Source organism: Mytilus galloprovincialis, chromosome 1 (assembly GCF_965363235.1).
Source record: "Mytilus galloprovincialis chromosome 1, xbMytGall1.hap1.1, whole genome shotgun sequence".
NCBI classification, from domain to species: Eukaryota; Metazoa; Mollusca; class Bivalvia; order Mytilida; family Mytilidae; genus Mytilus; species Mytilus galloprovincialis.
In genome coordinates this window covers 59902535-59926747 of record NC_134838.1, presented here as the reverse complement: position 1 = coordinate 59926747, position 24213 = coordinate 59902535, and the positions used below count along the sequence as shown (strand labels likewise).

At 30.7% G+C, this 24213-nt stretch overlaps 1 long non-coding RNA gene across 1 annotated transcript; it reads right to left on the bottom strand.

The window, feature by feature from the left end:
- Positions 1–863: 863 nt before the first annotated feature.
- Positions 864–16238, bottom strand: LOC143080197 (uncharacterized). Its single transcript, XR_012979655.1, has 7 exons — positions 16105–16238; positions 13430–13605; positions 12449–12613; positions 10561–10979; positions 9039–9207; positions 5715–5945; positions 864–4210 (listed from the first exon to the last, which is right to left on the bottom strand). It is a non-coding gene; the product is annotated as an uncharacterized LOC143080197 (long non-coding RNA).
- Positions 16239–24213: the final 7975 nt, after the last annotated feature.

The following is a 24213-nucleotide window of genomic DNA, read 5'->3' as shown; positions in this document are numbered from 1 at the left end:
CCATTTAACTGCGGATAAGCTGCTTACCGAAAGGTAGTGCGACCTAATCAGTCAAACAAACATTATGAGATTAACTCGCATTGGTCAAGTCTAACCTTCGACCTCACACCTGCGAAAATAGAACACGCATACTATAAAATTGAATGGGCTGATCAGTATTGACGTAGCCGGTCAAGGTTGTTATAACCTTCCATCGTTGTATTCACGTACATGATTGTGTTTTTGATTATCCTATAGCATTTTTAGCTTTTATACATGTGCATGTAAAATTCATTGATTTTATAATTTTGTGCAATAGTAAAATTTTTAACTTTAAAATCTTACCAGTTTTCACGTCGAAATATTTAATCATGGTATTACATCTATGATTTAATTCAACTGTCTCCTCTATCAGTTGGTTATGGATTAAGCGATCTACCATTTTGTTTTGATGGGAGGGGGACTTTGATGAAACATTTTGTTCATATTTTTTTAGTTGTAATCTCTGTCCTGAAAGAAAAAATCTTCGCCGATGTAACATTTCAATCCTTTTTACACCAACATACGTTCACTGAATTCATTTGAATTTCGTGGTGATAATGATAGTACATTGCTTACTACGTCTTCATTCACGTACACACATGATACGATTATTCTGGTTTTGTTTCTATATTTCGGGGACAATTTGATCCGTTTATGATACGTAATTTATGAATGACCAAACGCTTATAGCTACTGTGTAACGTTCTGTGTGTTAGTTTTATAGCATGAAAACACTAAAAGAGGAATGTGCAACCTATCATAAATTATTGTAATGAATCAGTATAACGTTTACAATACATCATAAAAACAAAAGAACAAATCATTATATACATATAATTTATGTATCTATCATGCAGATGTTGAGTCCACCCTCCTCAATGACCATGACTTTTCATCAAATGAAGCAGCATACTGCATAATTGACTGACACGAAAGACATAAAACCAATTTATCCAAATCATTCATATTATCTATATCTGAATAGATACTTCTAACTTACTGTAAAAATTCAAATCTCAAATCTTTATTTTTTGTACATGTTAATAATAAATGTTCTTCGTCATCTATTTTATTTAGACAACTATGTTGTAATAAACGTTCTTCTCGTTTTATATTTTTGTATCTACCCCTTTCAAATATAAATTAAATGCAGTACAGTTTAGCTCTCTTCATGACTTAGATATATCTGCATTGTCCTCAGTCAAAAGATTAACAATGTTTGAATAGGTATTGAATGAAGAAGATTCCAGACTTTCGTCATGTAAAGCATCACAGTGATCACAATTATCCAACCATATGTAATAGGCTAGATTATCTTTAATTCGTTTCAAAATTTCTGAAGAAACATCGAGAGGAGATTTTCCTTGGTCATCTTTTTTTAAAACACTCAGCTTTTCTGCCAATAATAACTGAACTATGTTTTCATATCCGTAATCACACGCTAAATGCAATGGAGTCTGACCCCATATATTTTGTAAATTGATGTCTGATAGTTTTAAGGAAAGAAGCATTTTTACAAGTTCATAATCTTCATACTTGCAGGTTTTATGTAAAGGAGACTCCCCGAATTTGTCACGTGCATTCACTTCTGCATCGAAATCAATCAATGATTTGACTATTGACTTGCTTTCAGTATTGCTTCTACTAAGATGAATATCAGGATACTCCGATGGTCGTAGGGACCACAAACTTTTACATCTTTCACAAATAACATGAAGTGGGGTTCTACCTGCGTTATCAGTCAACTGAATGTTTGCTTTATTTCTAAGTAATATTCCAACAATATCAAAGTTGTTAGCTTCACATGCATAATGTAAAGGTGACATGTTTTCATTGTCTTGCATATTTATATTAGCGTTGTGACTTATAAGTATTTTACATATCGAATGCAAACTATATTTACAAGCTAAATGTAATGGAGCCAATCCTTTTTTATCTGGTTTAGAGATAGGTAGCTGTTTTGTAATCAACAGATTAAGCACAGATGTACTACCTTCGTTTTCATTAGAAAATTCACAGGTTGCATGAAGCAATGATTGACCAGCATCGTTACACTTAAATATATTGAAACCTTGTTTCAGAAAGTATTGGACTACCTCTAGATTTCCTCCTTCACATGCGTAAAACATAGCTTTATCCAATGAAAAATCTAGCTTTTCAAATAAAATAAAATCTGTGGTTTCCATAAGTAATTTGACAATATCTATGGATCCATTATATGAAGCCGTGTATAGAGCAGAGCATTTGAAATAAGAAGAAAACTTATATTTCTGAAATAATAACTGAATTATATTGATATGATTCTTTTGACAGACAACATCTAAAGGTAAACACGCTCGTTCATATGCATGTCCATCCCAATAATACTCAATGCCATCTAAATATAAAGGATCTGTGTGGGTGGCAAGTAACATTTTCACTATGGCCTCATTTCCAATATTACAAGCCAAAAATAGAGGTGACTTGCTGCCTCGTATACCAAAAACCTGCGCTTTTTTCCCAAGTAGTATTTTTACTATATCAATATACCCTCCTTTGCATGCCAGTTTCAACGGAGTGTCACTGAAGTGGGAAACACGGTTTACATTGTCATGTTTTTCTAAAATCAACTTTACTATATTAGTATTTCCTGCTTTACATGCCATATGTAATGGAGATGATCCATCTTCATGACACAAGGAAGCGTCAGCGTTATGGTTTAACAAAATTTCTACAGCATCTTGATAACCACCTTCACATGCTTTATATAATGCTGTTCTATGAAAACTGTCTTTTTTATTAACATCACAGTTCATTTTAATTAGAAATTCCACTATATCTGCATACCCTTCTATAGCAGCTTCTATTAATGGAAATGTAACATTAACTCGTTCATGATCATCATCAAAAGCATAACCCATAAAATAATGACTTTCCCAAGTTAACAGCTTTATCCCATCCTTGTCCATTTGATTGAATACTTTTTTCAAATCCTTTTCATTGTGTTGTAGATATCTAATAAGTTTAGTTCTAAATGACTTATGGACTAACTGGTTGTTATGCAGTGTACTATAGATATCCCATTGCTTCAAGTCGTCTAGTAGTCTTTCAAAATATCTTTCTTCCATTTCTTCCGGTAAAACAACAAAGTCATCGGTGAGATTAGTTTCAATCGATTTAAATATGTATAGTTCACCGATTAACCCTTCATTAGCATATTTTATAAAACATTCCATGAGATAGTGTCCGTACTCTATGGCTGCAATATCATGTATTCTCCAATTAATATGGTATTTTCCTTCAGTTTTTGTCACAAACGTCCCTTCTAATGTTGCGAACCCATTTTCTAATGATCGTTTTGCGAAATCACTCTTTAAATCAATGCCGCAGTGTCGTGTTATTCCTTGTACTTTATCAATTATATATTCTGGAGTTAAATGTAAACTACACTTAAGCCAATCCTCATTAAATCCTTCCTCAAACAAAATACATAAAACTAAGGCACATAATTGTGAATTGTTCTGCGAATCTATTATAAATTTGATTTGTTTTTTTATCGTATCAATCGGTGATCTAAAAAAAAGACTCAATTTCTCTTTCGATACGTTTTTCGACATTTTGCATAGTAGCGGAAAGAAGTCAAAATGTAATAGATCATTTATTACATGATCAATGTTGTCGGTTTCTAAATATTTCTTTATCATTAACATTCTTTCTTCTGGGAGAAGACACAGTGGTGCAGATACAATATCAAACACATTTTCAGTAAACTGCGTCAACCCTTTGAACTGTGAATCATTACACACCTGCAGCCTACAGGAAATTAAAAGTTTTGAATCGGTGCAATTTGATTTAAATATATCGTTTAACTTTTCTGTTAGTTGCTTCCATGTATTAACTAACTGCACATTTATTGTTTCCCTTCCACATATATCATCAATTACAAAAACCTGGTTTCTGTTTTTACTGTTATACTTCATAATATCCGATGGTGCCGTTACAAATGATAGGGGTATGATATCATATTTGTTTTTCCGATGTAACTCTAAGGCAACATGATGAATGAGAAATGATTTTCCGGCCCCAGAACAGCCCGTGACAACAGCTATATTATACTTAGAAATCCACGTCATTACATGCTCTGTTGCTCTAGTTTCAACAAATGTCTCATCATCTTTTTCCCAACCTTGAATTTCATCTTCATGATAATCTAAAACAATAGCGATACACAAATTAGAACACTGAATAAAGTGTCAAAGTTTGTATCTGTGAATTGGCGGTAGGCCCATAAAGAGACATATTGGTATACATTTCTATTGAACTGTGACTAAAGTTTACACAGTTTCAAGAGATTTTAGTACAAGCGTAAATAATGATTATGGTACTACATTTCTTATTTATAAAATCATGTTAATAGTTACACCTCCTTCAATCAACATTGAACTGTTTTTCGGGTTTTTTGTTTTTTTTATCCATGAAGATGTTTTTTTCAGATTATCGTATTGTTCGCAAAAACATTCATTTTTGTTTCTAACGTTATTTTCATGGCTGTTGAAGTATGCTCTTTATGATTGAAAGACTAAAGCTTTTGATTCTCTGATATTATATGTATTTTACACCAACGATATATAATTCCTACATTATAGTCCAGTCAAACTAATTGCAACAGAAAATGTTTTAATTCTAATCTATAGCATTAAGCCCCAAATATACACAGAAAAAAGTCCCATAAAATCTACCTTGAGGAAAACTCAAATTTTGCATTTATAATTTCGTATGGAAATTAACATTGGAAAGAGAGATAACTCTGCAAAAATGAGTCTTTTTTGTAGGTTTTTGGTTGATTTTTTTTAATATTCATGTAAAATATTATACTTTGATGGGGTTATAAGTTCGTATTTGACTATATTATATAATCCTCTACTCATGAAATGTACAAAACCAATGTGTTATGGGTATTTTTATTTTTTTGGCACATTTTTCATTAAAGAAATTGCAAATTTATGGCTTTCTTTCCATTTTGAAAAAATAATGTGAATATTTGGTGTTGTTTATATAGGAAAATTATATTTGATCACCATCTACCCCTTGTTTAAAGAAACTTTCAACCACAAAAATAAGAAAATATGCTCAATTATTTTTTTTCAATTTGATATTCTTTACCATGACATGCTGAAAAGTTTAATAAATGGTCAACTACTGAATTATGAAAACTAGGTTGTAGCTTGATTAAAGATATGAAAACACCTTCCTTCAGAGTTGTTTGTTATACTCTAAAGACGGATAAAACATCAAGAATCAATACATTCTGTTGAACAGAAGCAGTAAAGTTATTATTTTGAATCAATTTTTATTGATATTTCTGTCTTTTTTTCATATCTATGCACATCTCCATAGGAATTTTAAAATCATGATTTTAACTTTTCCTCAAGTTAGATTTAATGAGACTTGTTTCTGTGTATATTTGGGGTATAATGCTAAAGATTAAAACTTGAAAATCTTCTGTTGCAACTACCTCAAGGTTATGGTCAAATTTTGCTAGATTGACTGGACTATTAAATCTGTGACCGAAAAAAGGCTGTTGCTTGTGGGGGAGTTTGATGTTCAATTTACCACAGTTGTCGTAAACGTATTTTATGATTCAGTCTTATAATGCTGTAATTACGCACACAAAGTGTTATTTTCGTTTATATATGTTTTCGTGTATCTCATACCTCTTATATGTTTTGGGATTATTTCTTCTTGACGTTGGATAATGTTTTTGATTCTTTCGTTCAGGGTTATTAGTTCATCTTGTATAACTTTGTCAGCTGCAGATCTCTTTTCTGATTCATTCTCTAGGTTGAATTTCAAAATATTTGCATATTTGGCTAAGATACTCGTGTCTTGACGAATTTCTTTAACCAATTCTAATCCAAGTAATGTGCCTTTTAAAAACTGTGTATCTGCAAACAAAAATGGAAATATCATTAGTACTTGAGGCTTATTTAATTTTTCAGCGATGTCAAACGAAGACGATTGTCCATGTCTATCAACTTCAAATTAAACATTGGGCAAATTAATGCAATCTGATAATTTCTTGAAGCGTATTTGCCCCTAATAAATAAATCATTTGTTTTTTTTTCTCTATGTGTTATTCCATTTTATGAAAATCTAGAATACTTGTACAACTTTAAAAAAGTCAATATCGTTTTTAGGATGTTCTCCTCAAAATCCAAAACAAAAAAACATCATAAATACTGTCTTTATGAATAGAATATTGTGTTGTATAATTATTCAAAATTATTTTAAAAAATCAAGATAGTTCTGAGTGCATAATTGGAAGCTACTTTGTAGTCGACAAAAGGTGTTTTTTTCTTTTGTAGAAATGAGAATTAAACTATTTGATTTTTTTTTAAAATAATTTGAACAATGGTGAATCAAAAGTGTGTTTAGGGAATAAAGTTTTAAGACATGTGCGCTGTCCTGCAATATTTTTTAATTAAAAGATATGGAGAAGAAATTGAAAACGTGAGTGTTGAATACCTTTCGATCCAAAATAATCTAGCCACCTTCCAAATTGGTCAATATCCCTTATGCGCCTCAAAAATTGTGTGTAAACAAAAAATCTCTGTGTAGTGATATTTGACATGTTTCCTTTTTTTTTTTACAAATGACTGAGCTTAACCATTTGTAGTGATTTGGAAAGTAGAGAAACATAGAATAAATGTGTTAAAACTATGGAGCTTTTAAATATGTTCAAAGTATTAAATTTTAAAAGAACTTATTGTGTTAAAAGGGATTTTTTAGCACGAGGAGCCATCACGAAAGGATTTTCGAGGTATGCTAGTTTACGGAAAAAGTAATCTCACATCGTTACCAAAATTTAACCACATTTAAGCTTCAAAACGAGCCATCATACATAACATAGTTTACGATATAGACTGAGCTACAGAAGAAAACGTTACCATAACTGCCTATGGAGAAACAATTGCGAATATTGACCCAAATGATTTATCACAAAAAGCACATATTAAATGAAATTAATTTTATTACACTGTGTAAACATGTTGATAGCTAAATAATCATTTGATTGGTTGAGATTTTCAAGGTGTAAAGGACGAAAACATCATTGTCCGCTCTGAACTTAATATCGTGTTTACCTTTATAGCGTTTAAACACATATTAAAATCAAATTACACTAGCGAAGGCGTCAGTATAAGAGACAGGGTCATGGCTAAAGAAGACAAATATCAAAAGACAAACAACAGTACACAAAACACAACAAACTAAGCAAAACTAACCATATCCAAAACTAGGATCATGCCAGGTGTTCCGAAAGTGTAAGCAGATTCTGTTCAACACGTGGGACCCGTCGTGTTCCTCGTATGAGTACAAACCAGGAGATAGTCATATACGGTAGTTCACATTCGGGAAATGAGGACAAAAAGGGGATGACTTCAAATTTTCTCGTTTGAACGCTTTTATTAATAGCATCCTTGAATGCATCAATCTTACGTCAAAGGAAAATCATGCAAATAAACAAAAGCTCTAGAATATCGTTTCAACTTCTAGATATATCGTGTATATTCAGCCACTTTTGAAATGGTGCAATGTAGAAAAGAATATAATCGCTTGTGTTCAAGGTTTTTAAATTGTATACATTCTATACTTAATCGAGAGTATACAAATTGCACCTAACATTTTTTATATACTTAAGTGAGAGTACATAAATTGCGCCTACGTTTTATTTATGATCAAGACAAAAATTTAATTCTCAGTGTATATTGTAGATGTACCCTTATTCACTATACAATTCCACTAATTGAATCTTGAATCCATATTAAATCATAGAAAAAAAATGGGTTTGACCCACTCAAGACGATCCATTGATAAGGAGTACCTATATTGCATCCATGTTTAAATTAACATCATAAAAATCGTATAATGGATGTTTTGTTTCAATTCTTCAAATATTTCAACAACTTCACATGAGTCTATGCTTAACATTGTTTTTTTTTAAATGGAAGCTTGTAACATATTGCATTTGTTAATTTTTTAAAAGACGACTTTTTGTGAACGTCGCATAGAATAAACTTTTTCTTGGGAGTTCTTCATCAGTTGACATATATTGTGAAAGTTTTGTACATATAATTAGCTATGTTGAAAAGACGTCATAATGTCAAATCATAAATTCAAATTGTTTAGTCTCTTAAAAAACCCAGGGTAAGATTTTGGCTGCTTTATTTTCTTAATCGCAGCAATTCATGTGCTCGGTACAATTTGGGCACTGAAACGTTATCTCTTATTTCAATTAACTGTAAATGGATGATATCATAAATGTTAATAAAAAAAAGTTACGATTTAAATAGAATAAAATGCAAACTCCTATATTTCTATACTTTTCTAACATATCAAATAAATGTTTACAAAATTAGTTGCGCAGTTGTATAGAAAAAAGGAAAATCACAAAAATACTGAACTCTGAGGAAAATCAAAACGGAATGTCCCTAATCACGTAAATCGGGGAAATATGTTACAATTGTCTAGAACTCGTCGCATGTCTCCACAGCCTTCATAATTTATAGATTGATTTTCTGTTTAATTAATATAAGATTATAAAGGGATAACCCACTTAGGGTTCAAATTATTTGATATTCCATTGATATTGATATGGTTGTACCTTAAAATTACTTTGTCTTTAGATTAAAAGCATCACATCCAACCTTACACATAAGTTAATGGCGTGGAAGATTTTTTTCATTATGAAATCCACTTTGAATAACGATACAGAAACAAAACAAATCATTATGTAAGTATGATTGTTTCGTCAACAAATCAGGAAATCTTTTTATTGATTAAAAGAAATATCTATGCAGCGTTAATGTAGAAATGCGAATTTTGGGTTTGTATTCGATAGTAAATTCAAGACTCTGTAACTTTGCAGCTATTGGAATAAATTGAATTCACTTATGATATGTCAGAAATCAAAATTAATAATAGAAATATTATTTCATTAGCGTTTAACATTTTCAAGTCATTAAACTTATTTCATATACCATTGGTTTCCCATTTTTTAATCTCTTCTAAAGTGGACTGTTTTACAGATGCTTTCAGATCTAGACTGCTAATAAAATTTCCCATTTCTGTAAGGGACGTTACAAATTTTCCTTTATCCCATTCTTTTAAGTTACAGTGCGCCCATGGGTTTCTGATGTTGGATCGAATCTGAAAGTGTATAAAAAAAATAGCATTTAAGTTATTTTTCAGCTAAAAACAAATCAAACGAATTGGTGAAAATATAATAGCATGGTATATGTCAAATAAATATTCAAATACTCGTCTTATAAACATATATGATGAGGAAGATTAAGAAAATTAAAACCTTTAGTGAGTAAACAGTTAAGTTTTTTGAACACTGACTGCATTGAAAAGGTAGCATATGCTTAATGGATACATTTTGGTAGAAGGTTGCATTTATAACCAATAGTGTATACTGTAAATTAATAAATTATTGCGAGGTTTTATAGTGCGAAATAATGCGACTACTTAAGTATGGCAATAATGAGAGCTCGCATTATGATATCAAATACATATATCTAAATGCATCTGTTCTTAAAATTTCAAAAAATAGACTGGCATTTTGTAATTCTTGAAAAGTTCTATGTAAATTGCGAAATCCAAAATAAAGTATATACGTAACATGAAAATAACAACTCTTTCACATCTATGATGACGACCGTAAAAGTTAAATATATGTCTAGCGTGTTTGGTTTCGTGTTGCTTTATAATCAGTTTTATATGTTGTGTTTTGATGAGCGTTGTTTGTCCCTTCGTCGTATTTTTTTATTTGACGTGGTCTGTTTTTCTCTGACTTGTGAGTTGGAATATCTCTTTTTTTAAATTTTTCTTGCAATCCAATTATTTCGGAGCATGTCCATTGTATCATCAAACAATCACCAATCCATGATTGAAAAGGTTATATAAAGTGTTAGAAAATCGATAGTCAAAATTAGCATCAAAAGATTCATTTATTTGTCCCGTCCTTTTAAGTTATGAGACAGTTTTTTTCTTTGTCATGAGTTTTGGGGAAAAGATATATTCAATTTGATTTGGGACTTTCCTTTTTGAATTTTCCTCGGAGTTCAGTATTTTTGTGTTTTTTTTTCTTTCAAAGTTAAATTAAAACTGCAACAATTTCCATTCTTTCTAAAATTTGCAAGTTACTACAACTAACAAGTATAAAACGTGAATATGAAACAATGAGTCTCGATGAATCAGTCAAAGTTTTACAATTAAAGACACTAAACTTGAAATATTTGAAAGGCGCAAGTAAAAATAAATCTAGTAATAACACTAAAATACCAGCCAAAAACAAACTGTTATCTACTAGGACACCACACGTGTGATGATACTACCAATACTCGTGCATATATTGTATAACTAAACATAACATTCTTTTAAATCCATATTTAATTGATATAGCGATGTCAAAATAACGAGGAATAATACACGTTAAATTATAGTTGAACAGAGAGTATCGCTATACAGTATTGATATTCATAATCAATTAATACCTACCTTTTCGGCATATGAACGCACCGCTACAGGAAACTCGTCGATATTTATAATTATCCCAAGAACAGCTGATGAATCGCATGAATCGTCTATAGCCTGGTACTTTGTCATGTGTGTTTGAAAAAATAGCTTAGATAAATCAACATGATTTTTTACCCGGTAATCATAACGTTTTGAACGTTTTCCAAAGATATCTTTGTTCATATTTATCGTCTCATAATTTAGATATATCCCTGAAAAATATGTCTTAAGATGGAATGGATAAGTTTGTTTTTCAATCCGGCATTTTATTGTCAAGCGGTAATAAAGCTTTATAAGAATAGGTAAAATATATTCTCTGAGTACAGGAGATATTACAGTGTGTAAACAAATTCCAATAGTGAGCCATCTTTTCTTGTTATCATCTAAATCATCAGACGGTCCTAGAAATGTAAAGAAAAGATTTTGACAAGATTTTCTAAGTTACAACTTAAGACAAAATGACTGTACAATATTAAATAAATAAACTAGATATCACTTCGATAAGGCATAATTTGATATTTAAGAAGCTCATTTGTATACTTCTACCAGTAAACATTATCAATTATCAAACCAAAGTTTATTAGTCCTTTTTTTTTCTTTTTCTAATATATGAAATTTGTTTAGATTTTCACTGATTTCTTGTTTAAAGTATCGACCTTTTGATCGTTCGAAAAACTCAAATTTTGTCTTAATTATACTGATGATGCTTGAGGCTATCATTTTCATTAGCCAAGAGAACTTTTGATAGAAGGGCTACATATCGGTTTTTCCTCTTGTTTTTTCTTTTTTCTTTTTATTGTGGTTATATTTGAGGAAGTGTGTGGCTAGATTTTAACTTCTGATCAATGCATTTAATAGAGCAATTAAATGTTAATATATGAGTTAAAACTCAAAGCCTAGATTTCCCGCTTAAACAGATCTTATATTTAAAACAATTTGGGTGACACTGTCAGGAATTACCACATTCTTTTTAAACGTCATGTTAAGTACATTTTCAAGGTTTCAAATCGATAAGTCCATAAACACTCACAAAATCAAACGTTACCAATCAAACAAGTAAAATAGCATGCTATATTCCTGACTTGGCTAAGGCATTTCCCGAAGAAAATAGCGGATAAACATTGCTGTCATAAATATATAACCCTCCCACATGTTGTTAATAGTTCTGTTATACAGAAAAAAATGGTGACCAACACAAACAGACATTATATATGTATTGACTTAGTATAGTATTCCCCGAGTCTATTCATTTTATAACAAAATTACACAATTCTGAAAATGTTTAATAATCTTTATAATTCTTTAACTATTCGTTTTTCTAAACTCGATAATGTTTACCTACTATATACATGATATAAAAAGATAATTGGAATAACCAAAATTGTTGGACGGTACAAAAGATCACACCAACCATGTTTTGTTTATGTCATCACTCATTATCTGACGCTTTTGAAACCAAATATATTAGATATTTTTAAATTTCTTCATCACACAATTAATATGATATAAACCAAAATTCGTATTGATGGAATAGCAACAAATAAGAAATTATTCTGTTGGTCACAATTTAATTTATATGGGCAGTTTAAACAAAACTCAATTAACTCTTCCAACAAATATTCATGCCCATCCATTTAAATTCGTTTTTTTCTAAATGATTAGTTTCTTGAAATAAAAATTATGTGCAATTCTACCAAATGAAATAATTGAACAATAATGATATTTATGTTGATATTATATAAATAAAATAAAACTCTATGGCATGTTTAGTTTATGGTTGTGTGAGTGGTTTTTATTTTTATTCCTGGTTGACTTAGTGGTCATGGTGTTATATTTACTAATTTCACTTGACACAAACAAATAGAAATACCTGCTATTCGAGCAACTTTCGTCTCGATGGAAGTAACTTCATCTTCTAAACCTGGCGGGAAAGCTCGCTTTAAAAGTGAACATTTCGTGTCCTCATCCATGTTGTGTGTTTAGTATAAGGTATTAAGTGTGTCTGCTATTTTAAGACTTCGTTACCATTTCAGTGCTAAAATATATGTATACAAATAATTGGTGTAAGGAACTACATGGAAAAATTATCATATTAAAGTTTAACATCACCAACTAGAGATTTCCAATAAAACGACATATACGTACCTAACTCGACGTACGCACGTAACGGGACCAATTATTTCTAACCAAATGATTTTGTTAAATGCGTTTCTAAAGTTTTCACTAAGTACTCTAAACAATAAAACCCATTCATAATAAATTTTATCAATAACAAATATTTCTAAGATGATGAAAAACGAAAGAAATCATGATTCTTATATATCACGTGATTATTGAGATTCCCGCCTAAACTTCAATGTCATAAGACCACGTATATATACGTATCTTTACCTATCATACGATTCATTTGAGTTGTCTTTCATTGTTTTGACCATGACTTTGTTTTTCCGATATAGTTTGTAAAATTTAACGAATTTTCTTATTTGATATTTGGATTGCTTTTGTTTGTTGTTATCAGATTGGTGTGTCTTCTTATTTTTCGTTTTTTTCAATGTTTTATAATATTTAATTTCCGTAGGTATTTATTATTAGATAGATTTTTTTAACAATTTTAGACAAAAATAACTCAAAGTGTTAATCAGAATGGGACTCTGTTAAAGTTGATAACTGGGATTGCACCATACTTTATTAAGCATCATTTCAAACGTTCTGTTCTTCTGCAGTTTATTTAATGAGAGATCGGGTTTACAAGTATGAAAACGTTTTTAAAGATGCCTGTTTATCAAGATATGCCTTATGCCATGTTATGTTCAGACAGGAGAGAGAGGATGCATGTGAATAATGTACTTACGTAGTAGATTGTCTTAAAGACTGCCATGACAACAAACTTTCTACCACAAACAGATTTGAAATTTGCCGATAGCCATTCCGTAATATAAGTCTGCTTTTAATTCAAAACAAAACACTAGACAGTCTTCTCTACTTTGTTATTGTGTTGGCATGGTAGCATCAAACTTCCATTGTGAACTGAAACACGTATTATGCAAAGGTAATTTATTTTAACGCTATTTAAATAAATCAACCGTGCATGAAATATTTATACAGAATATATATGCTCATTGATCAAAATAGTACATCTTTGTAGTGTAGACTTTAAAAGATAGTTATGTAATTTTGGCATTCATACAATATCTTCTTAGTTTTGTATAATTGCTAAGAGGTTCTTTATATTTGTTAAAAAACATTTGTGTGTAGACACAACGTCCTTAATCATATGTATTGGTTTAACCTACAACAACAAAACTGACGAATATGAATTTGGAACAAAAGATGAAGGAAACATAAAAATAAATATAAATCGAAATGTTTCAATCTACGGATGACGGTAAGAGCTAGGGTTCTTGTTCGATGTCATCATAATTTTTCGAAGTAAAAAGAACTGACCTTGATAAATGGGTCTGTTTTCAGTCAAAACCGAAATAAAGAAATAAAGAAAGAACAAAAAGAACAAAAAGAAAAAGACGAATGCTCTTGATAAAAATCGAATATGAATGTTCTAGTATAAGTAAGAAATAGTGTGGTCTAATTGATGTAATTGCGTTTCTTCTCCTTCATAATTGCGACGAACTACACAATGATTTTAAGCTTTGGACCGACAATCATAGCACATGTGTTTAATTTACTGTCCACTATAATTCTTGTTTAGGCATACATTGGTCGAGCAATACACAAAAAAATAAAATCATTCAAGATGAAAGAGACAATAATATTCCAAAACAAGAGAAAAGAAGTTAGTGAACCAATTTCTGTCAAAACATCATATAAAAATGTATAAAAAAGGCATCCATTTTCATGAACTAGTACACATCAGATGAAGCCGACCCCTGGGTGCGGGATTTTCTCGCTATGTTTGATGACCCTCATTGGGGGCCTTCGTCTCTTATATTTAACATTGCCATAAAAACGAGAGGTTTGACATGCCACAAAACCAGGTTCAACCCACCATTTTTTCTTAAAATGTCCTGTACCAACTTCAGACTTTATATGTTTCAAATCAAATAAAGGCAACAGTAGTATTCCGCTGTTCAAAAGTCATAAATCGATTGAGAGAAAACAATTCGGGTTACAAACTAAAACTATGAAAATAACTTGATTTACTAGTTTCAGAGATAAATTAACCAATTTGTCTCTAACAAAACATACCTATATACCTGAATATAAAAAAGGTACCTTGCTCGCGTGTTAGAAAAATGGCAATCGGTAGTGAACTTCCGTGGTAATTCGTTTCTGTGATTGTCTATTTTACTGAAGCATTGAATAATCTACAAAATGGTGTATAACAGAAAACTCAATTTGTTTGAAAAATGTACGTGCATTCCAGATTGAATTATGACGAACTAGATGTTTTTAAACAACAGGTTTAACTTAATGACTACAATTTTCAATATTCAAATATGGCATCATACTTGCAATTGCAAGGGGAAAGTTGGGCTTTTTATTACTTTATACAAGTCGAAATAATCCTTTTGATGTTTAAAAAAAGTGAAACTTTTAAATGTTAGTTGTTAAGGCTGTCCATTTATTCAACAAATATTTCAGTCATAATTTTGTAGTAGAGAAAACAAAGAGAAGCACTTGATATTTGTTCATCAGCTTGACAATAACAGTAAATTATGTAGAACCCTTGTGTTGCCATGCTTATCTGAATTTGTGAATCAGCATACCCGATGTATGTTTTAAACGGTGTCCTAGAACCAATCGCTAAAACACGCTCGTATATTCCAGATTCTCTGAATTTGCTGTCCTTATTCTATTCAATTCCATGATATTTGAAAAATACAGATAAACGTTAAGTATGCGACAACGATAAAATTTAACTTGTTAATGTAACTACCATTACAATAAAGATTGTTTGAATTTAAAAAAAAATGCTCCCTTTATTCCCCTTATTATTCAGTTAATCACAACTATTGATTGTTTGATGTTAAAATCCATGACAACAATGAATTTAAATTGATGAAGATTGTTTATTTTAGCATTTCACTATATGTCCAAGTGCTCTCTGTAAAATGCCCATTTTACAACAAAGCCAGTTTAAAAAAAGAGATCATTGAATCAATGATTTTATATTCTGCCCCTACTTGATGGTTTGGTTTGTAAGGAAGGAACGTTTTTCTTGATTCAATTCTGTGAATTGTTTTTGTCGTGGGTATCAATTTTCGTGGTTTGAGGAAAGGTTATCATTTAGTGTATAATTGATTTCACAGTTTTACCGAGGTCTACACACAAGCCTTTTGAAATTTGTATATCCTCAAAAGTTTGTAATTCACGAATAACAACGAATCATCAGTAAATTGCATAAATGAAACTACATATTCGAAGCTTATTGTAGTTTTGGCTAGTGTTTGTGTTTGTTTGATTTGTAATCTGCCCTATATGATAATTTGAAGGTTTGGAAATTTCACTTAATAACAACAAATGAAATTAAAAGACATGACACATTGAGATATCAGTTATTCAATGTACCTGCTGTACGAGCAACTTTTTCCATGATGGAAGTAACTTCATCTTCTAAACTTGGCGAAATTGTTCGCTTTAATAAGGAACGTTTTCTGTTTACATCCATGTTTGCACTCACTACAAGGTATTATGTGTTTCTGTAGGGTGCTATGAAATACATGTAACAAATCGAAAAACAAAACATTATATAATTCATATTTTTTTATTGATTGATTGAGTGGTGATTGTTTTACGCCGCACTAGTCAAAAGGGTTTATAGCGGCGAGAGCTATTTCAAAAATTATAACAAAACGGTTTTTTTTATAATATAAACAGACTAAAATCTAAAGCCAAACTACTTATAAAAATTAAAATCTGTTTAAATTAATACAACAAATATATTGGAATATATTCCAATTTTTTTAAAAAGCAATTAAAAAAAAAATCAAAATCCCGTATAAAATTAATAAAACAGCTATTTCTCATAAATCATCAACGGATCAATTAAAACAATAAGTCTTTTGTCACTTTAAAACAATGATGCTAGAAATTTGTTTAAGCATGTGTTCGAATTTAATTTATTTCTATGACATTGTAGCTGATCATTTTTCAATCTACCCAAACTACATTTAAAAACAACTTGTCCAAGAATTCCAAAGTCCACCGAATCCATGAGAATTTTGAATAATCAATAGTTTAATTTTGATTTCTAATAAATTTGATAAGCCCATTTGGAAATTTACATACTATTTAATTATCCTTCACGACTGCTTTGCTATCACTTCTACTCTTTTCTTTTGGTTAGTTGTATCAGTCTTCATTTGATAGTTGTTCGGATGGAATTGTTGTCTGAATTTGGTATATGGTATGCATCGTAACGCCACTATTAACTGCAGAAACACAAAACACAGGGTGAATTTTGTTTAAACCGAGATCTATAGACCATTGCATGCATTTTTGCGTATTCGTAATGTTTCAGAGTAAAGTAACCTAATCTTTTTCTGTTTAATTCTTAGCTTTTTCACTTTTTTTCCCTTTATTTGGCTAGACTCTTTTCTTCGACTAATTGCTTTTAATGCCTCTCTAATATCTTTAATCATGGCTAAGCTGAAACATATGTAAAATGAATATTGTATTTCGTTACAATTTTTATTAAGCAATAGCAATGGAGCACAAAATATGTTCGACACATGTGCACAAATTTACTCGTTTACTGTTTGTGTTCCCGTTATTTTCATTTTTATCCTAATAAAGTATAAACATGTATATTTTAACTTCTTGCATAAATTTTATTATAAATTTTAATTGAAACATCATCCTTTTAGTCTATTAGATTTTAAATTAAATAAATATGAAAAAGCAAAGTGCATAATTCATGGGGAGGAAATGGAAAAGGTCAAATATTCTAACAACATTTTCTTACGTTTAGACCTATACAAATGTTGTATTTGGTCTATTAGTACATGTAATATCGAAATAATTTCTTCGTGTCATGCTCTTTGATCATTTTAACATGGGAAGAAAATATATTTGACCGTAGTGTACACCTCGCTAACGCTCAGTTAATATTGATATATCATAAAAGTGAAATTTGGAGATGGTTTTATAGCAATGTGTTAAGATTTATATGTAAATTAATAATAAAAGTTCATTTTATGTTAGGTTTCTGTGAAAACTGTGCACTATTATTTTGTATATGATAATGTGAATTATGCATGTCAGTTAACTGCTAGTAGTCTGTTGTTATTCATGTATTATTGCCATTTTGTTTATTTTCTTTGGTTACATCTTCTGACATCAGACTCAGATTTCTCTTGAACTGAATTTTAATGTGCGTATTGTTATGCGTTAATTTTTCTACATTGGCTAGAGGTATAGGGGGAGGTTTGAGATCTAATAAACATGTTTAACCCGGACGAATTTTTGAGCCTGTCCCAGGTCAGGAGCCTCTAGCCCTTGTTAGTCTTGTATTATTTTTAATTTTTGTTTCTTGTGTACAAGTTGGAGATTAGTATGTCATTCATTATCACTGAACTAGTATATATGTTTGTTTAGGGGCCAGCTGAAGGACGCCTCCGGGTGCGGGAATTTCTCGCTGGATTGAAGACCTGTTGGTGACCTTCTGCTGTTGTGTGTTCTATGGGCGGATTGTTATCTCTTTGACACATTTCCCATTTCCTTTCTCAATTTTACGAATAAACTATGATTTTCCCCGTAAAAATGTGTAAATAAACTCAGCATAGCTACCAGGATTAAAATATAATATTTACGCCAGCTGGCACATTAACAAATATATATACTAGTTTAGTGATAATGAATGCCATACTAAACTCCAAATTGTACACAAGAAACTAGAATGAAAAAAAATACAAGACTAACAAAGGCCAGAAGCTCCTGACTTGGGACAGGCGCAAAAAAGCGACAGGGTTAAACATGTTTATGAGATCTCAACCCTCCCCCTTTACCTCAAGCCAATGTAGAAAAGTACGTGCTTAACAATACGCATATTAAAATTCAGTTCAAGAGAAGTCCGAGTCTGAAGATGTAACCAAAGAAAATAAACAAAATGACAATAATACATAAATAACAACAAACTACTAGCAGTTAACTGACGTATATAGACTGAGTAGACTGAGATTTTCGCAAAAATTGAGATACAAATTGGGATGTTCAAATTCAGGACGTCTGTACAATGATGCGCACCATTTGCCCTGTGTACTCCATGTACGCATGTATCATGAGTTTAACTACAATCACCTTTCTCGAACAAGTGTTTGTTTTAAATCCATGTATGAAATTTGCCTCTGTGAGGTTTACTTCCGAATTTTCGAATATGAGTATACTTCAATTAAAAACACTAACAAAACACTTACCAGCTTTCTCTATTTTGTTACCGTGTTGGCATGGTAGTATTTATCTTCCATTTTGAACGGAAATACGTAATATGCAAAGGTAATGCAGTCTATCAAGGTTTAAAGAAAATCCATCGACCTTAGATAAGAAATGTATAAAAAAAGTCGTTCTTTAAATTGAATACATTTGTATACATATATTTTATACATATTATTAAACATCGTACGGTGACAACAAATGGTTAAAATCTTTTTCATTTGGACTTTATAACTTAAATGTATCGTTATCTCATCTTCCAACCTCATCTTATTATTCTAGTTAAATAGATATATAGCGGAGTAATGTTAGCATAGGTAAAAGAAGTATTTTAGATTTTGTTGATAAAATTCGTCCGTTAGTATGTAAACGTCTTATACAAGACAAACAGTTCATAAGATTTATTAAAAAAGCTCAATTCAAAAGATATTTGTATCAATTGTACTTGAAACACATACAAAGAATGAATAGTCAGCAAACAAGCAGAAAAGTAGAAGCGTACATTTGTGATAGTTATTGTGATTATTTCTGTTGTAACCATTATTGATATCAATTTCATTATTTGTCAATTCTAAAAGAATTTGTTGATTTTTTCGAATTAGATGTAAAATTTGATCTGTTTCAAAAGAAATTGGAGTCACTATATCAAAATTCCCCAACACCTTGTGTATTTAAAAACAAGACACATGAGGTGTTAGTTTTACGAAATTATGAAAAAAAATAATAGTATACTAGTATGCTATTGTTTCTCGTTTTATTTTTGTTTTGTAGTAAAATGTATAGCAAACCTATTGTTAATATACATTAATATTTAAAACCTCGACAAAGATATTAGGTTATTGATACGTTTTAGATATAAACCCAACTTGAAGTGTTCCGCAAAACCTAATCGAAGATACAATGCTTTGGTAGTTAAACAAAATCTACGATTTGTCGAGTTACAATTGTGTAAATTGTACATTTTGCATTTTCAGTTTTATTTCTATATGATTAATATACCCTTATCTTTATTGACGTACCCTCAAAACTTGAACGTTATTAAAAACTAAAATGTAATATAAGTTCCACTCTCCGGAATAAAGTTCATTATAAAAAAGCAACCTTATTGACGTGTTCGCGGGAAAATATTTGAATTACTACAAATGAGTGGCATTTTTGGAAGAAAATAAGAAAAACAAAACGTGGTTCTAAAATTAACACGTTTTCGGGGAAGCGATATAATCATAAGATAATTTTTGTTCCTTTCCCAGTTTTAAATATATGATCATCCCGTAGACTCGGGATTTTGCCATTATAAATACAGTACGGTAGCGGTTAAAATAATCTTTCGGAAATACTCAAAATGGAGAGAGGGAAAAAACAAAAAACTACAATAAGAACTGGGTTAGATTGTTTTGGGAAAAAATCATTAAGATACCAGGCAGATAATTTGGTACGCCAGACAAGCATTTTGGCAACATTTTGCTATTTGATAACGAATGAACAAAACCAAGAAAAAATGGGGCAAATCAATATTGTTTTTTTGGGTTTTTTTTTAATATAAGTTGGTTAGCTTTATGCCAAATTTTACAGAATACATAAAAGTTGCAATATTTGTAAATAAAATGGTTGTTTTACAACAATATATACAAGGGCACTGCATATCTTATTGTTGTGGACTCTTAATTGACATTATGTTTGAACATCTTTTTCTCAAAATTTCCCGATCAGTTCATCAGGCACAGTATTTGGCTATACTTTTTTGACCTTTTGGATTATAGCTCTTCATCTTTTATATAAGCTTTGGATTTCAAATATTTTGGCCACGAGCATCACTGAAGAGACATATATTGTCGAAATGCGCATCTGGTGCAACAAAATTGGTACCGTTGATTTTATTTTAAACTAACTTTTTTGGAGCCCTTTATAACCATTGAGCTCCTAACGTTTCAGCTTATTTTCAAATCATTTGTTTTCAAAACGGTTTTTGAGCGTTCCTGATGAATGATAACCAAGAAAAGCGCTTCAAATGCACATAATTTATAAAGCATTATTTTCATTTTCAAGGTTGATATCATATTAATCGATACCTCTTCCTAGTGTTGTTTGCCTGTTTATCTTCTGCTTTTTAAGCCATTGCGTTGTCGATTTATTTTCGACTTATGAGTTTGAATGCTTCTTTGATATATTTCGCCTCTCTCTTTATTCGATATGTCGAACCTAGAGCTGGATTTCAGGTCATAATGCAAATCAAGACCTGTAATCCAAAGAAATTCAAACTGGTACATGTTGTTTCATTGCTCTGTATGTGGTATATAGAGGTGAGAACAAAGTCTCCTTGACTTTTGTCAGAACAAAATGCATAGGTAGTTTAACATTCTTTCTGGCTAACTGAAAAAGCAAGCACTATAGACAACTAACTTAACGCGTCGGTCCGGTGTAGAGTAAATCACAAACATATTATTTTTAGCTCACCTGGTCCAAATAACCAAACTTGGCCATAATCATCCTTAGGGTATATAGTTTTAAAAATATCTCTGAAACTAAAAAGTTTAGAGAAAACTTGACAAGGTATAAAAATGTTCATCAGGTGTAGATCTATATCCCTGAAATTGGCAGACACATCAGACAAGCTGTTGTTGGGTTGATGCCTATGCATGGAAAATTTGTAGTTTTTCAAATATCATTATAAGTAGTGATAATCTGTAAATAGCAATAGTGTTCAGCAAAGTATGATATACAAATAAGTCTAATGACCAAAATTGTCAATTGACACCATGAGGAGTCATTGCCCTTTATAGTATTTTTTTTACTTCTACTGGGCCAAAAAGAATACCACTAAGCCATCATTTTAAATAGCGTATCTTGATAGAAAATGTATCCGATGATCCTGTCATCTAACAAACATGGCCGCCAAATGCTACAAATAGAACATAGCGGTCGAAAGGAAAATTGTTAAAAAAACAATATCAATTGGTCACAACTTGAAAACTTATCTAAATAATGATAAGGGGTCTTTAGTAACAATTGTAAGACTACAAGGGAATATACCTGCTTTTAAATTAACAACTTGGCCAAATTAAACCAAACTTGACATCATTCATTATTAGGATACATAATACTATTAATTATTTCATATTTTAATCCCTTATATATTTTACAAATTTTGTCCCAATGTTCAGTTTTACCGCTTTTTTTTAGAAAGTATTTACATCTTTTATAAACTCAACGCTATTAAGAGATTGGTCGTTAACGGAAACACATCAAACGATTGAAAACCAACTGTCAAATTTCTGACTCGTACAGGCATTTCCGTATATAGTAAGCTGTGGATTCAAACTTGTTTTAAATACAGCTAAACCTGTCACTGTAGTATATGACATTTGCATACAATACCATTATATTGACAATAATGTGTGAACAAGACAAAGAGACATCATAGGTAAAAATGTCAAAAAAAAGTGAACAGCAGCTAACAGTGTGTTAAATAGGTTGGGAAACCTCTGATTCAACTCACAGCTTGAAAGAATCATTGCAGGTATAGTTATCGCAGATATAGAAACACAGAAAATATGCCTTTTTAAAATTCTGCTTTCGAAAACCAAGTTGGTGCCATTAATTAAGTCATTATTCTCAATATTATATCTGCAAAATGTAAAACAAGTTCTGTTTTTTTAACATTTCAAACAGTTTCTCGGATTTAGATTGAGTTTGTTTTTTCTTTTATTTATGTATTGTTTTATTTTTTAGATATTTTTTCTCTTTGCATAGTAATCATGCTAAACTGAGCTTCTTTTATGAAAGAGTAGACCTAATCTGCTGACGGATACAAATTCGAAAGGTTAAAACAGTCATACTGAAAGTTTGATATCAAGGAGTCTTTATAATAAACATTTAAGATCCTAAAACAAATATAGGATAACTGATAGAATTAACAACAAGGTCTTTCCACCATAAAATCATGTAATTTGATATAAAAAAGTAAAATTCGGTTTAAAATGTCATTTCCAGCGTCAAATGGTAGCTTATTGTACGCTGATTTCCAAAATATATGGTTTCTATACAATTATTTTTAGATAAGGAAGATGATTTGCTACTTAAAGTTTGAAAAATATAACTTCCGGTATTACTTGAATGTTTACTTGATAATGAAACATCTGGTTCTTATAATTTAATGTTAGATAAGTTAAAAACAAACTACTTCCGGTTTTCACAAGGTAACTTCCGGTTAGATTTTTCAAGGTTAAATGGTTTGAAATCTCATGAAAAAGTCTCATGGCTTTATCATGTAAACATATGAGTTTAAAGCAAAGGTCAAAATCTAATTCGTCAAATTAAACTTTGACCTTGATGATAATTTAAAGGTCATATACCATTATAATCAAATCAAAAGACCCTAGGTCTTAATTATATTTGATTAATGAGTTATATCACTCTACGCATATTTTCAAATAAAAAAGGGGAGAAAACTCTAATTTAATGTTAGCGTACCCTTTTAACAAAAAGTATGTGTTACGAAATGTCGCATCTAACAATCATGTAAAAACATGTTGTCGATATGGGGTTTAAAAAGAGTTGAAAATAAACCAAAATCAAAATTTAGAAATGACCTTGACCTTTGACCTTAACCCTATTTTCTTTTCTTTTGGACCAAGGTCCTAATCAAAAGACCCTATGTCTCTTTCACTTATGGTTTACCAATTACTATTAAATTTTACTTATTTTATTTACAGAAGGGGACATAACTCTCAAATGAAGTTTCCGGACCGCTCCGGTCAACATTATTTTTAAGATCCTAAGGATATAACTCGTGAATTTGTGAAATTAATTTGTCGTTATCTTTAATGGTTGCGAAGGAGTTTCATACACAAGAAAAACAGTGTATGGGGAGATGATTCTTACAATAAAAAGTGTCTAGCTAAACAGGGTCAGTTTCAAAAGCGCAATGATGGTTCGATGTCATATGCAATAAGCTATGCGACATCTGCTTTATAACAATTTTACATATATTTGACCATGTATTGGTATGATATTTTTTTACTGAAAGACATCATAGATGTATAAGCTACATAAAAGCCTTTACCAACATAGACACATGACTTCGCAGTGCTCTCTAATTGACAAATTAAACTTTATTGTTTTAAAATCTATCAGGACTGAAAAAGTCGTGATAAACCTTTCGTGACAAAAGTTAATTAAAAGATCAAATTTCAACAGCTGTAAAATAAACGTAGAAATAAGTATTGTTGTTTATTGTGGATACTTCAC